The following is a 14,736-nucleotide window of genomic DNA, read 5'->3' on the forward strand; positions in this document are numbered from 1 at the left end:
TTATCGATATCAGGCTGCTCCGCAGGTAATTGTACATTTTACGACCCTCGTATATAAGAAATTTCTTAAACAAGCTTAGAGATAGGTAGAGGTAAATTGAGGTTTTGACGAGTAGCGATTTTTAAAAAAAGAGTAGACGTCTACAGAATAAAAAGAGATGTAAAGGTTAAAATTTTTTGAGTTACAAAATGTGACCGCCAAGAATGTCTCTGATGTATGTTGACAATATATCACAGTTCTTTCTTCTAGAGAACAAAAAGCACTTCTTACTTAAGGTTAAAATATAGTCTTCAAAATTCATCTCATTATTAATTAGCACAAGAAACTTACTCACTGAGGTATCTGGAAGAACATATTCGTCCAACATCACAATTAAACCCAACGATGTGAGAATTACTGAAGCTTAAGCAAAAGCAATTAAGAGGCTTTAAGTTTTGCCAGCTCATTGTTTTTACAGAATATTGAGGTGCAGTGGCGGCTCGTGGTAAAAATTTTAGGGTGTTCTGCAATTATTATTAGCAAAAAAAAACTGAATTATTTTTATACTCGTATATTACTTATATTTCACCTACTACCTATTTTTTATAAATTAAGTCTATTCTTCGTTCTTTCCTGGTCGCAAACTTTGTTATAACTTTTTCATTAAAATTGTTAATTTTAGAGATAAACCTTTTTCAATAGCGGGCATGGAAAGTGCTGTTAAACGATCTTCGGTCATTGAATTTCTAAGAAATGTTTTGACTCTTTTTAATGTTAAAACATCTCTCCGCCTCTGATGTCGTCATGGGAGTAGTTACCACAATTTCCAATAATGTTTTTGTCTCCTTCAACGTATCTCCTAGATTGTTGGTTACTGAAAATTTGAGAAGTAGTGCGCCATTTAATGTCCTTCAATCATTTCTTGAATATAGAACAGATAGTTCAGTTCGTAAACGTTCTTTATCAAGCATGGGATAAAAGGTACATACGGAAGTGAGCTTATCTTCAGGAAATTTGCCACAATATTGTCCAAAGCATTCGGAAAAGAAAAGTGATGCAACTACTAGATGTTCTTTAAATTGAAATATATCTTTTGCGCAATTTATAATAATATCACAAACTTCTAAAGCAGAAATCCGGTGATCAAATTGGCTGTTATTTGGGCGTTTTCGTTTGTTTTCTGGTGGCTCATCGCTAATTATATTTGTTGCCTCACTAATAATGTTATCAATATTATTTCGAACTTGAATGATACTGCGTTCAAAATTTTCAACAGCGTTTCTTACTAGAGTAGGTTCGATTTTTCTTTGTTGTAATTGATTGAATAGGATATCTACGTGGGGCATTACATGATGGAAAAAAGTCAGCCAAAAATTGAAAATAGGATCATTCAATGCACGCCGAATAGAAGCGGCCGCACTACAAACTGTGTTATTGGAAAATTGATCTTCTATTTCATGCATACAATCAATGAGAGAGGCTCTATTTTCATACACAACATTAATGGTTCGTATATTAAAAAATTCCATCGGGTGTTAGAGCCATGAGGGATTCTTTTGTTCACAATTTTATTTAATACTTCTACTCGTTGTGGTGAATTATTAAAAAATCCCGGAAGGTCTTGTAAATTTCCAAAAAATACAGGTACTTGCCTTTGCATACTTTGCAGAAGCAGCTTTAGACATAATCAAGTTTAACTAGTGGGCATAGCAGTGTACATAGTGAGCAAAAGGATACTTTTTTTTTATTAATGCTTAAACGCCTGCAGTGTGGCCACTCATCACTGCTGCTCCATAGTAGCTTTGGGCAATTAGTTTGTTGGGTGAATTTGGAATTAAAGGCTCAATAACAGTTAGAATTGCTTTACTAAGTGTTTCTGCATCACATTTTTCAGGATTTAAGTAGTTCCAAAATCGTTCAATTGGTTCACCATCGCAAACATATCTAAAAATAACAACTATTTGAGACTTTGCAGCAACGTCCGTTGTTTCATGCGCCATGATTGCCAGAAATGGCGAATGATTAATTTCTTCAATTATTTGTTCATGACAGACTTCAAGCACTGTAATAAATCATTCGTGTGTAAATAAATCAAGTGGCTTTAAATACGGAAGAATTCTTTAGATGATCACTTAGATTTGCGTCTAATTCACCAGAAAAGTTGATCAACCCACGAAATATTCCAGGATTCTCAGAAATATCACTTTCGTCATGTCCCCGAAGAGCAAGTTCAAATGCTCCACAAAATTTAATACAATTTATAATTTTTGATAAAATGTATCTATTTTTTGATACATTTTCATTATGTTTTTGTATATTTAACCAATACGCAGAATCTAATTGTGTCATTATATTAGATATACGCCAATTCCATACAATTATGAAGATGGCTTTTAGAGTTTTCATGCCTTTTTATTTTCAAACTTAAATGTTTTAGATCGGTGATCCCTATTTCCGTCCAAGCTTTATCGGAACCAAAAAGTAGGCAGGGAAAACAGTATAAAGAATTCTTTTTGTTACAGCCACAAATTCATTCATTTTTTAAATAAATGTCTTTATTAAATTTACGCGTATAACTTTTTCCTCTACTTACACCAGCTTTTTTAATAATAATGTCTGGCAATGGTCTACCTTTTGCTTCTCAAGTGAACTACTCTTGAACTCAAGTTTTTCTTCATAAGAATGTTGAGAAAATCTCTTTACATTAATTAAATTAAACACCACTTCCATAGTTAATAAATAATTATATTATTATTGTCAATTCAACAAAAACAAAATCCGTACACGAACAAAATACAAAATCACACACACCGTATTGTTTTTAAGTTCAACTCGCCGCGCTGCGCCGAACCACCCAAAAACTACCAAGCCGCGAAAAAAAATCCCGATCTCAAGTCTTAAATTGCATTTTCCGCCTAGAGCTGGAATAAATGCAGCGAATTATCGGGTTATTTCAGCGTACCATTCCAATAGACACGGTGGTGGCGGGGAACAGCGCGAATGTGCGAAGGAGCGCGTAGAACACGATCGTGTGGACCAGATGATTATTTCGAATCGTCGACCGGGTCTACGGTACTTTACTTTACTCGGCTGCTGTTGACTCGCTGATGCACTGGAGGTGCTGGCGCTGCTTCGGCTGTGATGACGCGAGAGGGTTTGCGTTTTGTTTAATTGATAAAATAGGTGTAAAAAATATGCGAGACGGAGATTTTTTCTTTTTTTTTGGGTTTTGGTTTATAGATCATATTTTTAATAGATTATTTAATTTTCTTTGGAGCTCTGCAGCACTGCAGCACACATAGACCAGCCGCCACTGTTGAGGTGTCAGAAAAAATGTTGAAGAGTCTAGAGATTTTAAGAGAGGCAAGGTTGTTAATATAAAGCGGGAATAGGATTGGACCCAAAACAGATGACCATGCCATTCGAGGAACGGGTGACTCAGTATAAGATTTAAACCAGGAGTGAACCACACACCGAAAGCAACATCGTTTAAGCTTTGCGAGTAGTATTCCGTGATCTACACAATCAAAAGCCTTTGACAGATCACAGAAAACTGCCGCACGTTTAACCCGGGTTCAACCCAAAATAAATTAGGCGGTAGTTAAAAGGATCTTCCCGGTCCCCACACACAAAAAAAGAGTATCTCATTTTAAACATTTAAAAATCAATTGGAATAAGTTTTTGCATTGCATGTACGCAAAGAAATATAGATTCAAATTGAATATTTTAAATCATAATATAAATACTGCAAAATTCTACTACTGAATAAATTGCTTAACAAATCAAGTATCAAAATTTTTGATTTAATTACTTAATTTTACTATAGTTAAGAAATATACAATTGTTGATTTAAGATCTACAATTAGTCGAAATTAAATAAGTTACTCCAAATAAGAAATTTATTTTTTATATCAAAACTATGTATTCTAATATTAATATTTAATGTACTTTCTTTAAACTACTTAAAAATTCAAATTATTATACGTTACTTTTCGTTTGAGTATATGGACTTATTTAAATAACTTCTCTAAAAGAATAAATGCTATTCTTACTTAAACAAAACATATTTTAACAATCATATTTTATTTACTTGAACTAAAGTAATTAAGTTTATAATATTATTGCCATATTTTTCATTTAAGTGAATTTTTTTTCTTTGACTAAACCTTTTTTGAAAATGAAAATTTAGAAATGGGTTAAAAATATATATTTCTTTGGTTTAAGAATTATAAATTTCTCATATTAAAACGATAAATATTCCTAATGAAGTCGTTTAATACAATACTGTTGTATTGATTAGCAAAAAAAAGCAATTTAACACTTTTTGTTTTTTGATTTTCCCAAAAAAAAAAGATCTGAACTCGTTACATATCGACCGAAAAATGTTAATGTTTTAGAAATAAACGAGTATTCAGTAGATCTAAGTATTAAAATGTACAACTGTCAACATTTTATTTATCGAAAAAAAAATCAAATTCTTATATATTAGCGAGTTTTTATATTTTGTGAAGCTATAGTAATGTTTTATCTACCTTTTTTTTGCAATATTATTTTAGTCCTAAAACAACCAAAAATTCAAAAAGAGAAAGAAAAGATAAAATGTCGTTATAAACGAAAAAAAACTAGAAATTATCAAATATTAAAAATCATGTAATACCAAAGGATTATTCTATACAAAATAAAATTATAAGTAAATTGCTTTTCAATTTTTTTTACTTTGTAACACAGTCAAACTTCTAATAATAATATATAATATACTACAATAGTTATATACAGTCAATGTGCAACTTTCTTACTTATATAGGGTGGTCCTTTGCACCATTTCGCATCAATTATGGCAAAGTATAGGTAGAAAAACCCCACAATTCTATTTGATATTTTTGATTTGATTGATATTTCGAAAAACTTTACTGACAAGATAATGACTGTAACATAACGCACACTAAGAGCACTAGGAAGAAGATAAGAAAAAAATATTTTGGCCTATTTAGCAATCGTGTTTGGTGTAGAAAACGGGTGGTAAAACGAGATTTGCGAAATTTTTATTTGAGATAAACTCAAGAAATTTATATTAATTTTAGTACATTTTTTACATTTTTGTTTGGTTTATATTAAAAAATATGTTTAGAGGAATGCAATTGTAGTTTTAAAATATGATGATACAATATTCTTATTTTACGAAACGTATGGTTTAATAATTATCTAATTACTTTTGTTTTACGAATATCGTCATTTTATTTTTTAAATAATGTGACACTACATTTTATCCAAAAGAGAGAATATAGTATTTTCATATTAATTCTTAATTTTTCTTGGTTTACTCTAAATTTGGTTCATTTAATGGTTTTGCTTTCTTAAATGAAATATGTAGATATTCTTATAAGCAAATTTAAGTTTAAAATCATTATTTAAGAATGCTAAAAATTATAAAGAATGAAATATTTTCAATTCAAGAAATTAACTTGATAAATGTATGTTCTGCTTTTGAACAAATGGTTCTTTTCACAGGGAATATATTTTTTAACAGGGAGTACCTATGTACCATCGTGCCGAAAAAAAACTGGGACATTAAAATTTAGGTAGTTATTTTGTCGCACAGTGTTACGCCAGATAGGGAGTTTAGGACAAAAGTATCCACACGTAAGATTTTCAAAAATATATTTTGTGTTTTCTAATAAAAACAAAAAAGAGTACCATAACTTTATATTTCAATAAATAGTTGCCCGTTTAATAATGAAGATGTAATGTTTTTAGAGGTGTATTTCTCGGTTTACGCTAAAATTATATTAAGGTTAAATCCTTAAAACTTTATGAGCCACCTAATATACAAAGTGTCCAATAAATTATACGCCATAGAACAACCGGTGATACTTAGCAATAAATAAGAATATTTGTTTCATAAATGTGGTGGCAAATGTTAGCTGTTTAAACTGTACAGGGTGTTAAAAATTAAACTTAATTTTAGAAATTATAGGATAATGTTATAACGGTTAGTAAGTATCAATATGCAAATTGGTATACGAAGGTTGTGTTTATTGGTGTGCGAAGTAATCTAATGACAAAGTTAAGAAAAAAAAATAAAAAAAAAGAACTAAAATACTTTTTTTTTTAATTTTGATCCGTAGATTTGCCTGTGGTTCTATGGTTAAAAAAATGTGAAAAACGCTCTGTATTATTTGAAAACAAAGTAAATGAAAAAAATATATGTACCTGCAATCTTTTACAGAAAGTGGAACAATAATAAACTAAAAACCAAAATATACTTCAATATTTTTAACAAAGATTTTTTGCACAATCCTAAATAAAAAAATGCTAATTTCATAAATTGTCCTAAACAGTGTCAGTGTCGCTAATATCTTCATCTTCACTGCTGAGTGTAACGAGACACTCGTCAATGAGGACAAATTCTTTAATATCTGAATAATCAGACCTTTTTTTAATTGACTTCATTTGCCTTACAGATGCTACCTCGGGGTCAGAAGACATTAAAAGATGTCTTAATATGTCTTTATTGGTGTCGGTTCTAGAAGTTTTCCGGCTGTTATGTAATCGAGTTTTTCTGATATCTTTATGTCTAGCTTCTAAGGCATCCTCCGATAGTTGTCCAATAGGTAAATCAAAAAAATCGATTATATCGCAGCCATGCACTAAAACTTTGTGAACCGAACTAGGCATATAGTACCAATTGTATAGTTTTAAATAAAGTGAGTGAGTTTCATTAAGTAAAGCTTTAAATTTTGCAATATTTATTTTAAATCCCGAAACTAGTAATCTTATAATCATATGGAATTTAATTATTAGATCTTCACTAATTCCCATTATTTCGGCACTTAACAGAGGATTCTGAAACAATGTTCTTGCCGTATTAGCATCATTTGTGGAACCATATCCCGGCTTTGGCTTATCAACAATAAGACCCAGCTTACTTTTAAAGTTTTCTTGAATAGATTTTTTTGTGTCTTCGACAATTTTCTTATTTTGCTCTCCTTTTACTTGCCAGGATTTGATTGGCAATCGATAAGCTATATGTAGCAAACACTCAAAAAATCTAATCCAGCAGTGCAAAGTTGAAATACCAAAACGGTAGTAGAGTGGTAGTAACTTTTGGAGATTTTGTAAAAACTGAGTTAAGGTTCATTTCTTTCGGAGTGGCGCCGCAAATGATGCATTTCGCAGATGAATTTGTTTGAGATAAGATATTAGCGACACTACCATCAAACATTGTAAAAAGCATCTTAAATGATATTTTAAAATTTGCCTCCCTCACCAAAGTTTCATATGATTTAAGAGAGTGAATTGATTCAACCACGTGTTTTTCCTCTTGACGGATAATACCAGCACTCTCCTTAATAAATGAAAATTTTATGGGTCGACAGTAAAATGTTGAGGAAGTTTTAGAATTAGACCAGACAATATTATTACTACTATCGATAAGTGTTAAGGGAACGAGAGCTATTAAAAACATATACTCATCAGTGGCATCAGGAGAGGATGTAAATCTTTGCTTGTATTGACTATGCCCTGAACTACCGTCGAAACCCCATTTACAAATAAGTTTTAAGTCAGTAGTTTTACGTTCAGTTAAATTTGAAATGTTTAATATACTGACTGCCGTTTTTTCCAAAAGTTCCTGAAGTTGAACTTCAGCGGATATCTCTGTCACGAGAATGTTAACTGGTAGATATTTATTTTTTGTTGCAAGTAGGGATCGATAGCTGGGAAAAAGTCGGGATATAATGCGTTTACAACGGATCGTAAAATGCCGTACTTTCTGACAGTCAAATCAAGGTCGTAGTATAATGCTATGGCCTTTTTGGTTGTTAAGCATATAGAGTTGGCTGTAACCTGCTCGCTAGCTGAAAACTGTGTCGCTTTTTGGGAGGCAAAACATAATTCTTCTTGGGAATAACTTTTGACTAGAGGCTCTACACGTCGAATTTTATTTTTTTGACACAATTCTGCGAATGACTTTTTGGGTCTTCCCATTGAACTAGACGGTTCCTCTTGATCAGATGTAGGGCGTTTATTTAAACTAATAGTTATATTGCCATTAAGCCAAACTGCATGGTCTCGTTCAAATTTTTTTCGTTAGCGGGAGCAGTCAAGCCACCATGTATTAACTTGGCGACAAAAACTAACACTGTTTTCTTTTAATTTGTCTTCTGCGCTTTCGGCTATATCAATAGGTAGGTACGATCTTATTTTTAACAAAATCTTTTCATGTTTTTCGCAAGCACACCATTCTTCAAATAAAGGGATCCTTGATATCTCGTAAGAGACAGCTAAAAAAATATATATGTCCGTTGCAGGCCGTTGCAGATAACATATGCCAGGATATGAAGTGTAATAGGCTTAAACAAGAAGTAGCTTAAACAATCTTTTTTTATTAAAATGTTTGTATATCTTTCTATTTTTGGGTAAGACAATTTAAGAAAAACAAACGGAACTTATAAAATATTTAGAATAGATTAAACTACGTACCTTTATTAATACCGTCCATTATTAGCTATTACAATTTTCCCCTACTAACCTTACAACAATTTTTTTTAGTCTTAGCGTATTGAGCTGCAATTTAACACTGACGAGAGTATTCATTTTAATTTAAGAATTAAAAAAATGTAAACAAGCCATGGTCGGCTACATTTTTTGTTAGTTTTGGATAAAAGAGATATTTTTTGAGAATTTTAGGTATTTGAAAGTATAAAACGCAATATTTGCATTTAGGACTTTTGTCCATTGGGTGCAACACTGTGCGTCGTTATCAATTACTTAGTTTCTGGTATATTCTTCGGTTATTTGGTCCCATGCGTCATCTATCTTTAGGCGTGATTCATTCTGATTTCTAGGCCTAAAGTTATCTTTTTACATATATTTTGCCATTTTACCCCAAACGTTTTCAATTGGGTTGATATCAGGGCTTTTTGAGGGCCACGGTAAAACTTAAATTCGTCTTTCGTCTAGATAGTTTTGAACTATACGGACTGCATATATAGGAGGATTATCATGTTGGAAGATAAAATCTTGCCCATAGACTACACCAACCGATGGCATCATAACATTGTTCAGGATATTGCAATATCATAAGGCATTAAGCCTTCCCGGCACTATTTGACAAACGCCTGGTCCTCTAAAACTAATCCAGGCCCAAACGTTTATACTAAAACGTCCACTTTGATTAGTCTTATATATCTTTCATCATGTCTAGTATTAGAAGGCCTGTAAACGCGGATTTTGCCATTATTGCACGATTGAAAGGTTTTTTCATCCGAAAATATATTCCTTATATTATATCGTTTCCCATATGTTGTTTTGGTGTGCATATTGATAGGCAAATTCTAATCTTCACTGTTTGTTTGCTTCAGTCAAAAATATTGTATTTGTTGCACAGCAACTTTTAATTTCCGAATTTATTATCCTACTACGAGCTGTATTAGCAGAACCAGGAAAATGCGTGTCTTCTTTCGCCTTTATTGCTGTTTCAAACGTTCATGTTTTGGATTGTTTCTAAAGCCAACTAACTCTCTATCTTGAATGTCGTTTGAAATTTTTGCTCGACCAGAATCTGGATTTCTTACAATAGCTCAATATTCTGCCTTAGCTAAGGAAACGGTATTTTTACTATAATGCCCAATTCTTCTGCGATTCTTCTTATAGGAACTCCATCCATCAAACGAGTGTATATTATCGCTTTTTGTTGAGGAGATAATGCATTTTGAAAGAACGATTTTGTTGACGCGGCTGTCACAAAATTAAATTAACTTTGACAACATCAAAATATATTATTCTAATAGACCAAGAGCTTTAGGAGATTTTGCTGTCCCAGTTTTTTTTCGGCACAATAGTACTTAATTTAATTTTAAAAAAATTAAGAAAATTGGTATACATAATTGGAGTATTTAATTTTTTGTGTGACTCATTGACACATCTAGGGCGCTATCAGGGAGCTGCAAAAGAACTTCGGCAGAGATTTTTTGTTTTTTATTTAAGAAATCATTTCTACAATCTCCTCTCTGTTTGTTTCGATAAAACTAAATTGGCCAATGTTAGATATGTCCCTGAGATAAGACAAAGGGTCAGATTTAGGTAATAAATTCTTTGTAAGATCATTGGCTAGTCTACAATAAAACTTATTGAGGTGGTCTGGATTAATTACAGGACTTTTATTGTAAGAGGGCTTAGAATTACGAAAGCTATTAATAATAGCCCAACTTTCCTTTTGCTTATTTTTTACTTTAGAGATTCTATTATTATAGTGAGAACTTTTGGCAGACTTTTATGTATTCCTGTAAATGCTACGACAGTGATTTCAATAGCTTATAAAATTCTAGTTGTTAGTGAATTTTTAACATAGTTTAATGAGCGGAGATTACTACGTAATATCCTAATGCCTCCCGTAATCCAGGGCTTTTATTTTTTAATTTGTTTTAATTAATTGTATGGGAAAAGCTTTATGGAACTTTTCACACATTAAGTTTTAAAAACTGGCAATTGGATGTGAAGTTAGGTGTAAATTTTCGCTAATTTTCACCACGGCATAACTGATTAAATCTATTAAAGTAGCTGTACCAAAAATTCTACCAGGACTACGCATGGAGGCTCGAGCCAAATTTTTTGGGTGATAACCGCTTATTTTGTGAAATAGGTCAGATCTTGTTTAGCCGCCGGCATCCACGTGTTACAACGTTTATTTACAAAGTTGAAGTGATCATAAAACACAAAAATCTTTTTTTTTTTGTTTGTAAAATTATCTATGTTTTGTTAAGTATTTATTCATGTGATCTGGGTATAATTAAGCCCTTCAATACATATAGTTGTCTGAACTGAATCTTTAGGAATCGATATTTTGAACTTTGATGGTATTTTTGATTTTTTCAACTTTTTTTTTACTGATGAAATATTGGTGTATATAGCGGAACAGACTAATTTATATGCTATCCAATGTAGGCCTGATAAACCAGCAAATATAAGCAAGGAAGAAATAAATATTTTTATTGGAATTTGCATATACATGTCTGTAGCACACCTGCCATCTACTAGAACTTATTGGAGCAGTACCTTGGGTATTACTGCAATAACCGAAGCTAGGACATGCAATAGATTTGAAGAAATAAAACGTTTTATTCACTTCAATGATAATACAAAGCAGCAACACAATCGTGATAAACCTGACTATGATAAGCTTTTCAAAATCCGTTCCTTTTTAGAAAAAATGCGAGAAAAATACTTACTTGTTCCAAAAGAAGAACATCTTGCAGTTGACGAAAAAATTATTCTTACAAAAGCTCGATCAACCCTAAAGCAATATAACCCGAAAAAACCTCATAATTGGGGTTAGAAAGTATTTGTACTAAGTGGACTATCAGGCTTCAGCTATGATTTTGATTTATTTCTGGACCAACTAAGCTGCAGGCTCATCAACCAGATCTTGGAGCAAGTAGTAATGTGGTAGTAAAACTGACAGAGTCAGTTTTAAGGAATCAAAATTACAAATTTTTTTTTGATAATTGGTTTACGAGCCTTCCACTACTTGTTTTTCTCAGCAAAGAGGGCATTTTGCCTCGTGGTACTGTTCGCAAAAATCGAATTTCAGATTTTGATTTTCCTAAGGAATCTGCAATGAAAAAAAAAGGAAGGGGCACGGTTGTTGAAAAAGTGGCTCGAGTAGATGATACAGATGTGTCTGTAGTTTCGTGGTTTGATAATAAAATAGTTACTACAGTATCAACCTATGTAGGCAGTCAACCAATTTCTGAAGTGCAGATTTTGTAGAAGGGAAAAAAAGCACATTATGGTCCCTCGTCCAAAGTGTATAGAAGTATACAATAATTATATGGGCGGTGTGGATCTTTTGGATTCTATGCTAGGCTATTATAGGATACTAATAGGATCAAAAAAAATTTACCTAAGAATTTTTCATTGCCTCGACATGTTATGTTGTAACAGTTGGGTATTATGGAGGTAGGATATAAGATCGGTCATAAGTACGAATTCTGAGGAATGTTATTTGCCACTGGCTGAGTTCAAACTTGGATTGACGGAAATTCTAACAAGATCTAATGTAATATCAAGAAAACGGGGGAGACCTAGTTGCGCACTTTAGCCACAACTAGAATTAAAAAAAGGAAATATCCTTTTGTGCAAATATCAGCCCAAGAAATTCGTCGCGATAATGTGAGCCATCTTCCTGAGTGATATGAAGTTCGCCAGAGATGCAAATTTCCTGAGTGTAAGAGAAAACCCAAATTACATGTGAAAAGTGTAATGTCAGATTTTTTTAATTTTTTTTTTAATTTTCTTTCCTATGGGAAAATTTGTGCCAAGGCACATGTCAAAAATGTATTTTTTTTCAAAAACAAAACATTATTAATTTTTTTAAATATTTTTCTACTTAATCTTGCGGCATAAACTATCACATATTTAAAAAAAAATCTTCTTCTTTTAAATAAAACTTAATTTTTCTTGAATGCCTTTCTTTATTAAAATACTACGCACATGCTAACTAACTGAATGCAACGTAAAATATTCTTTTAACATTTATTATTCAAAAATTAACTGTTTAAAGAGAAAGAAGAAAAAGGGAGGAAGGGAAAAGAGAAAAAAGAGGAATTTTTTCATTCCGTTTCATCCATTTTTCCCCCTACTGCTTTTTCCCCTCATAAGTATATGCCTACCTATTTGTTTTTTTTTAGTTTGTCTATAAGAATTGTTTTTTTTTCTCTCACTTCTTCTATATAAGCCTTATTATATTATAAGCCTTAACAGAATCCAGGAAGTTTTTCCCTTCTTTTCTGGAAGTCTGAATGCATGGCTTATTAGTTGCCTTACTTGTGTTAACTAAATTCTTTATATAAACTATTGTTTTTAATATGCTCTCTTTGTTTAATATTCTAATATTCAATTCCATGTATATAATCATATTACCTTCTGTAATTATGCTTTTTTTGTATTGGTGGATAATAAACGTCTTATTATTATTATTATATATTTTTTCAACTTAAAAAATAAAAAATCATGCAGTAAGGGGTTAAAATATAAATAATCAATAGTGGTCCAAGAACTGTCCGTGACTCGAGTCGGTTGTTCAATATACATACATAAACCATAGGTATCAAGTAAATTTCAAAGGCAGTATAGTATTAAAAGAGGATTTATCAAGAATAATGTTAAAATCCGCAGCCAGAATAATTTTTTTTGAAGGTAAAAGGCCTGAGTGAATCACATCAAAGCGCATAATGAATTCTTTTGCTGAGACAGAAGGAGAACGGTATAAACAAATAAGTTACATTTCATGCAAAAATAAAGTGAAAACTCAAAAGTTTTCACCCTCCATATTAAGTTGAATTTATTAACTACTTCAAATTGGCTATTGAAATTCGAGGACTCTTTAATTAGAATAAATATATCACCACTAATAAAATTTTACCTACATGACATGGCTATCAGTTTATACTCATTTTAAAAATACATACAAACTGTCACACTTAAACCTTAGTTACTAAATATTTAATAAAAGCATAGATCTATATTTGCAGAGTTAGATAATAATATTTTACATGTGTTTTTATAGAATTACGAGAACATTGTTTTGCACAAGATTCCAGCTCTGTATTCCTAGTTATAAAAAAGGCATCTTCATGACATCATCTAAAACTTGGCTCAGTGTATCACAGTCTGTTACTAGGACTAAATGTTGATCCACAACTTCCCCATCTACTGAGTTTCCCAAGATGCCCCGAAAATATTTGTTAATATGACATTGGAATAAATCGGTCAATTCAGCTGCGGAGCGCTGATTTTAGTTACATTCCAAGATTATGCTTAAGTCAATTTTTGTGAGAATGAAAGATTTTATACTGGGACAAGTTGTTATTATACACAACATTTGGTCAATAAAAAGGCTTTATCATGACTAGAGTATTTATATGTACATAAATTAAAATATAGTTGATGTTGTAATAGTCATTGGTGAATAGGCTCCATTCAGACATAATTATCACATCATTTTTACCGAAGCCAGACGCTACAGATGAGTAATGATGAGTGTATCAGTTGTACACTGTGTTTGCTTAATAAATAAAACACACTACTTGTATTCAACGTATATAATAAATTAAAAATTGCTGCCTAGCGCCTTCGGCCGTAGGTCATCATCTAGCCCTGATGATATAGATAACACACTATATATATAAGATAAGATAAGACACTATAAAAATATATAAGTCAAAGTCTCATAATTGCTAAAGATGAGGTTTTTGTTGCCATTGCACAAAGGTTTTAAGAAACATTGAACATTGAATTTTTGAGAAAATTGAAATTGCACACAACTAAGGAACGTGCCTTTGCACCTCCCACCAATCAACATAAGTTTCCGACGACTATCTTGGGGTTTCTTGGAATTTGTACCTAACACAACGAAGTCTACCAAAGGAAAGGCCTTTCCGGGTCAAGGACTTTCTTCTGGAAATTGTCAGTTTTTCTTCGCTGTTTATCATAAGCTATCCCCAAGGTGCTCAGTTCTAAGCTTAACTTGTCAGTTTTCTCCTCAAAAGTAGTGAATACCCTTCTTGATCATTTTATCCTAGTGATAAATTTCTTCATTGATCTTGATTTTCAATAAACGATTTTCCTCTCGAAGTTCTTCTAGTTCATTGTATATCAGATTTGTTCATTATTTTCAAATCTTTGTTGACATTCAGAAGAACAGAACATATATTTTTTGCTTGCTCATTTTAGTGAGGGTTTTAAAGCCTCTGTAAG

At 31.8% G+C, this 14,736-nt stretch overlaps 1 protein-coding gene across 3 annotated transcripts in view; it reads left to right on the top strand.

The window, feature by feature from the left end:
* LOC126746629 (multidrug resistance-associated protein 1) overlaps positions 1-14,736 on the top strand; it is a 169,699-nt gene that overhangs the window by 91,536 nt on the left and 63,427 nt on the right. The gene's annotated exons all lie outside the window — the stretch shown is intronic.

This window comes from Anthonomus grandis, chromosome 17 (assembly GCF_022605725.1).
Source record: "Anthonomus grandis grandis chromosome 17, icAntGran1.3, whole genome shotgun sequence".
Taxonomy (NCBI): domain Eukaryota; kingdom Metazoa; phylum Arthropoda; class Insecta; order Coleoptera; family Curculionidae; genus Anthonomus; species Anthonomus grandis.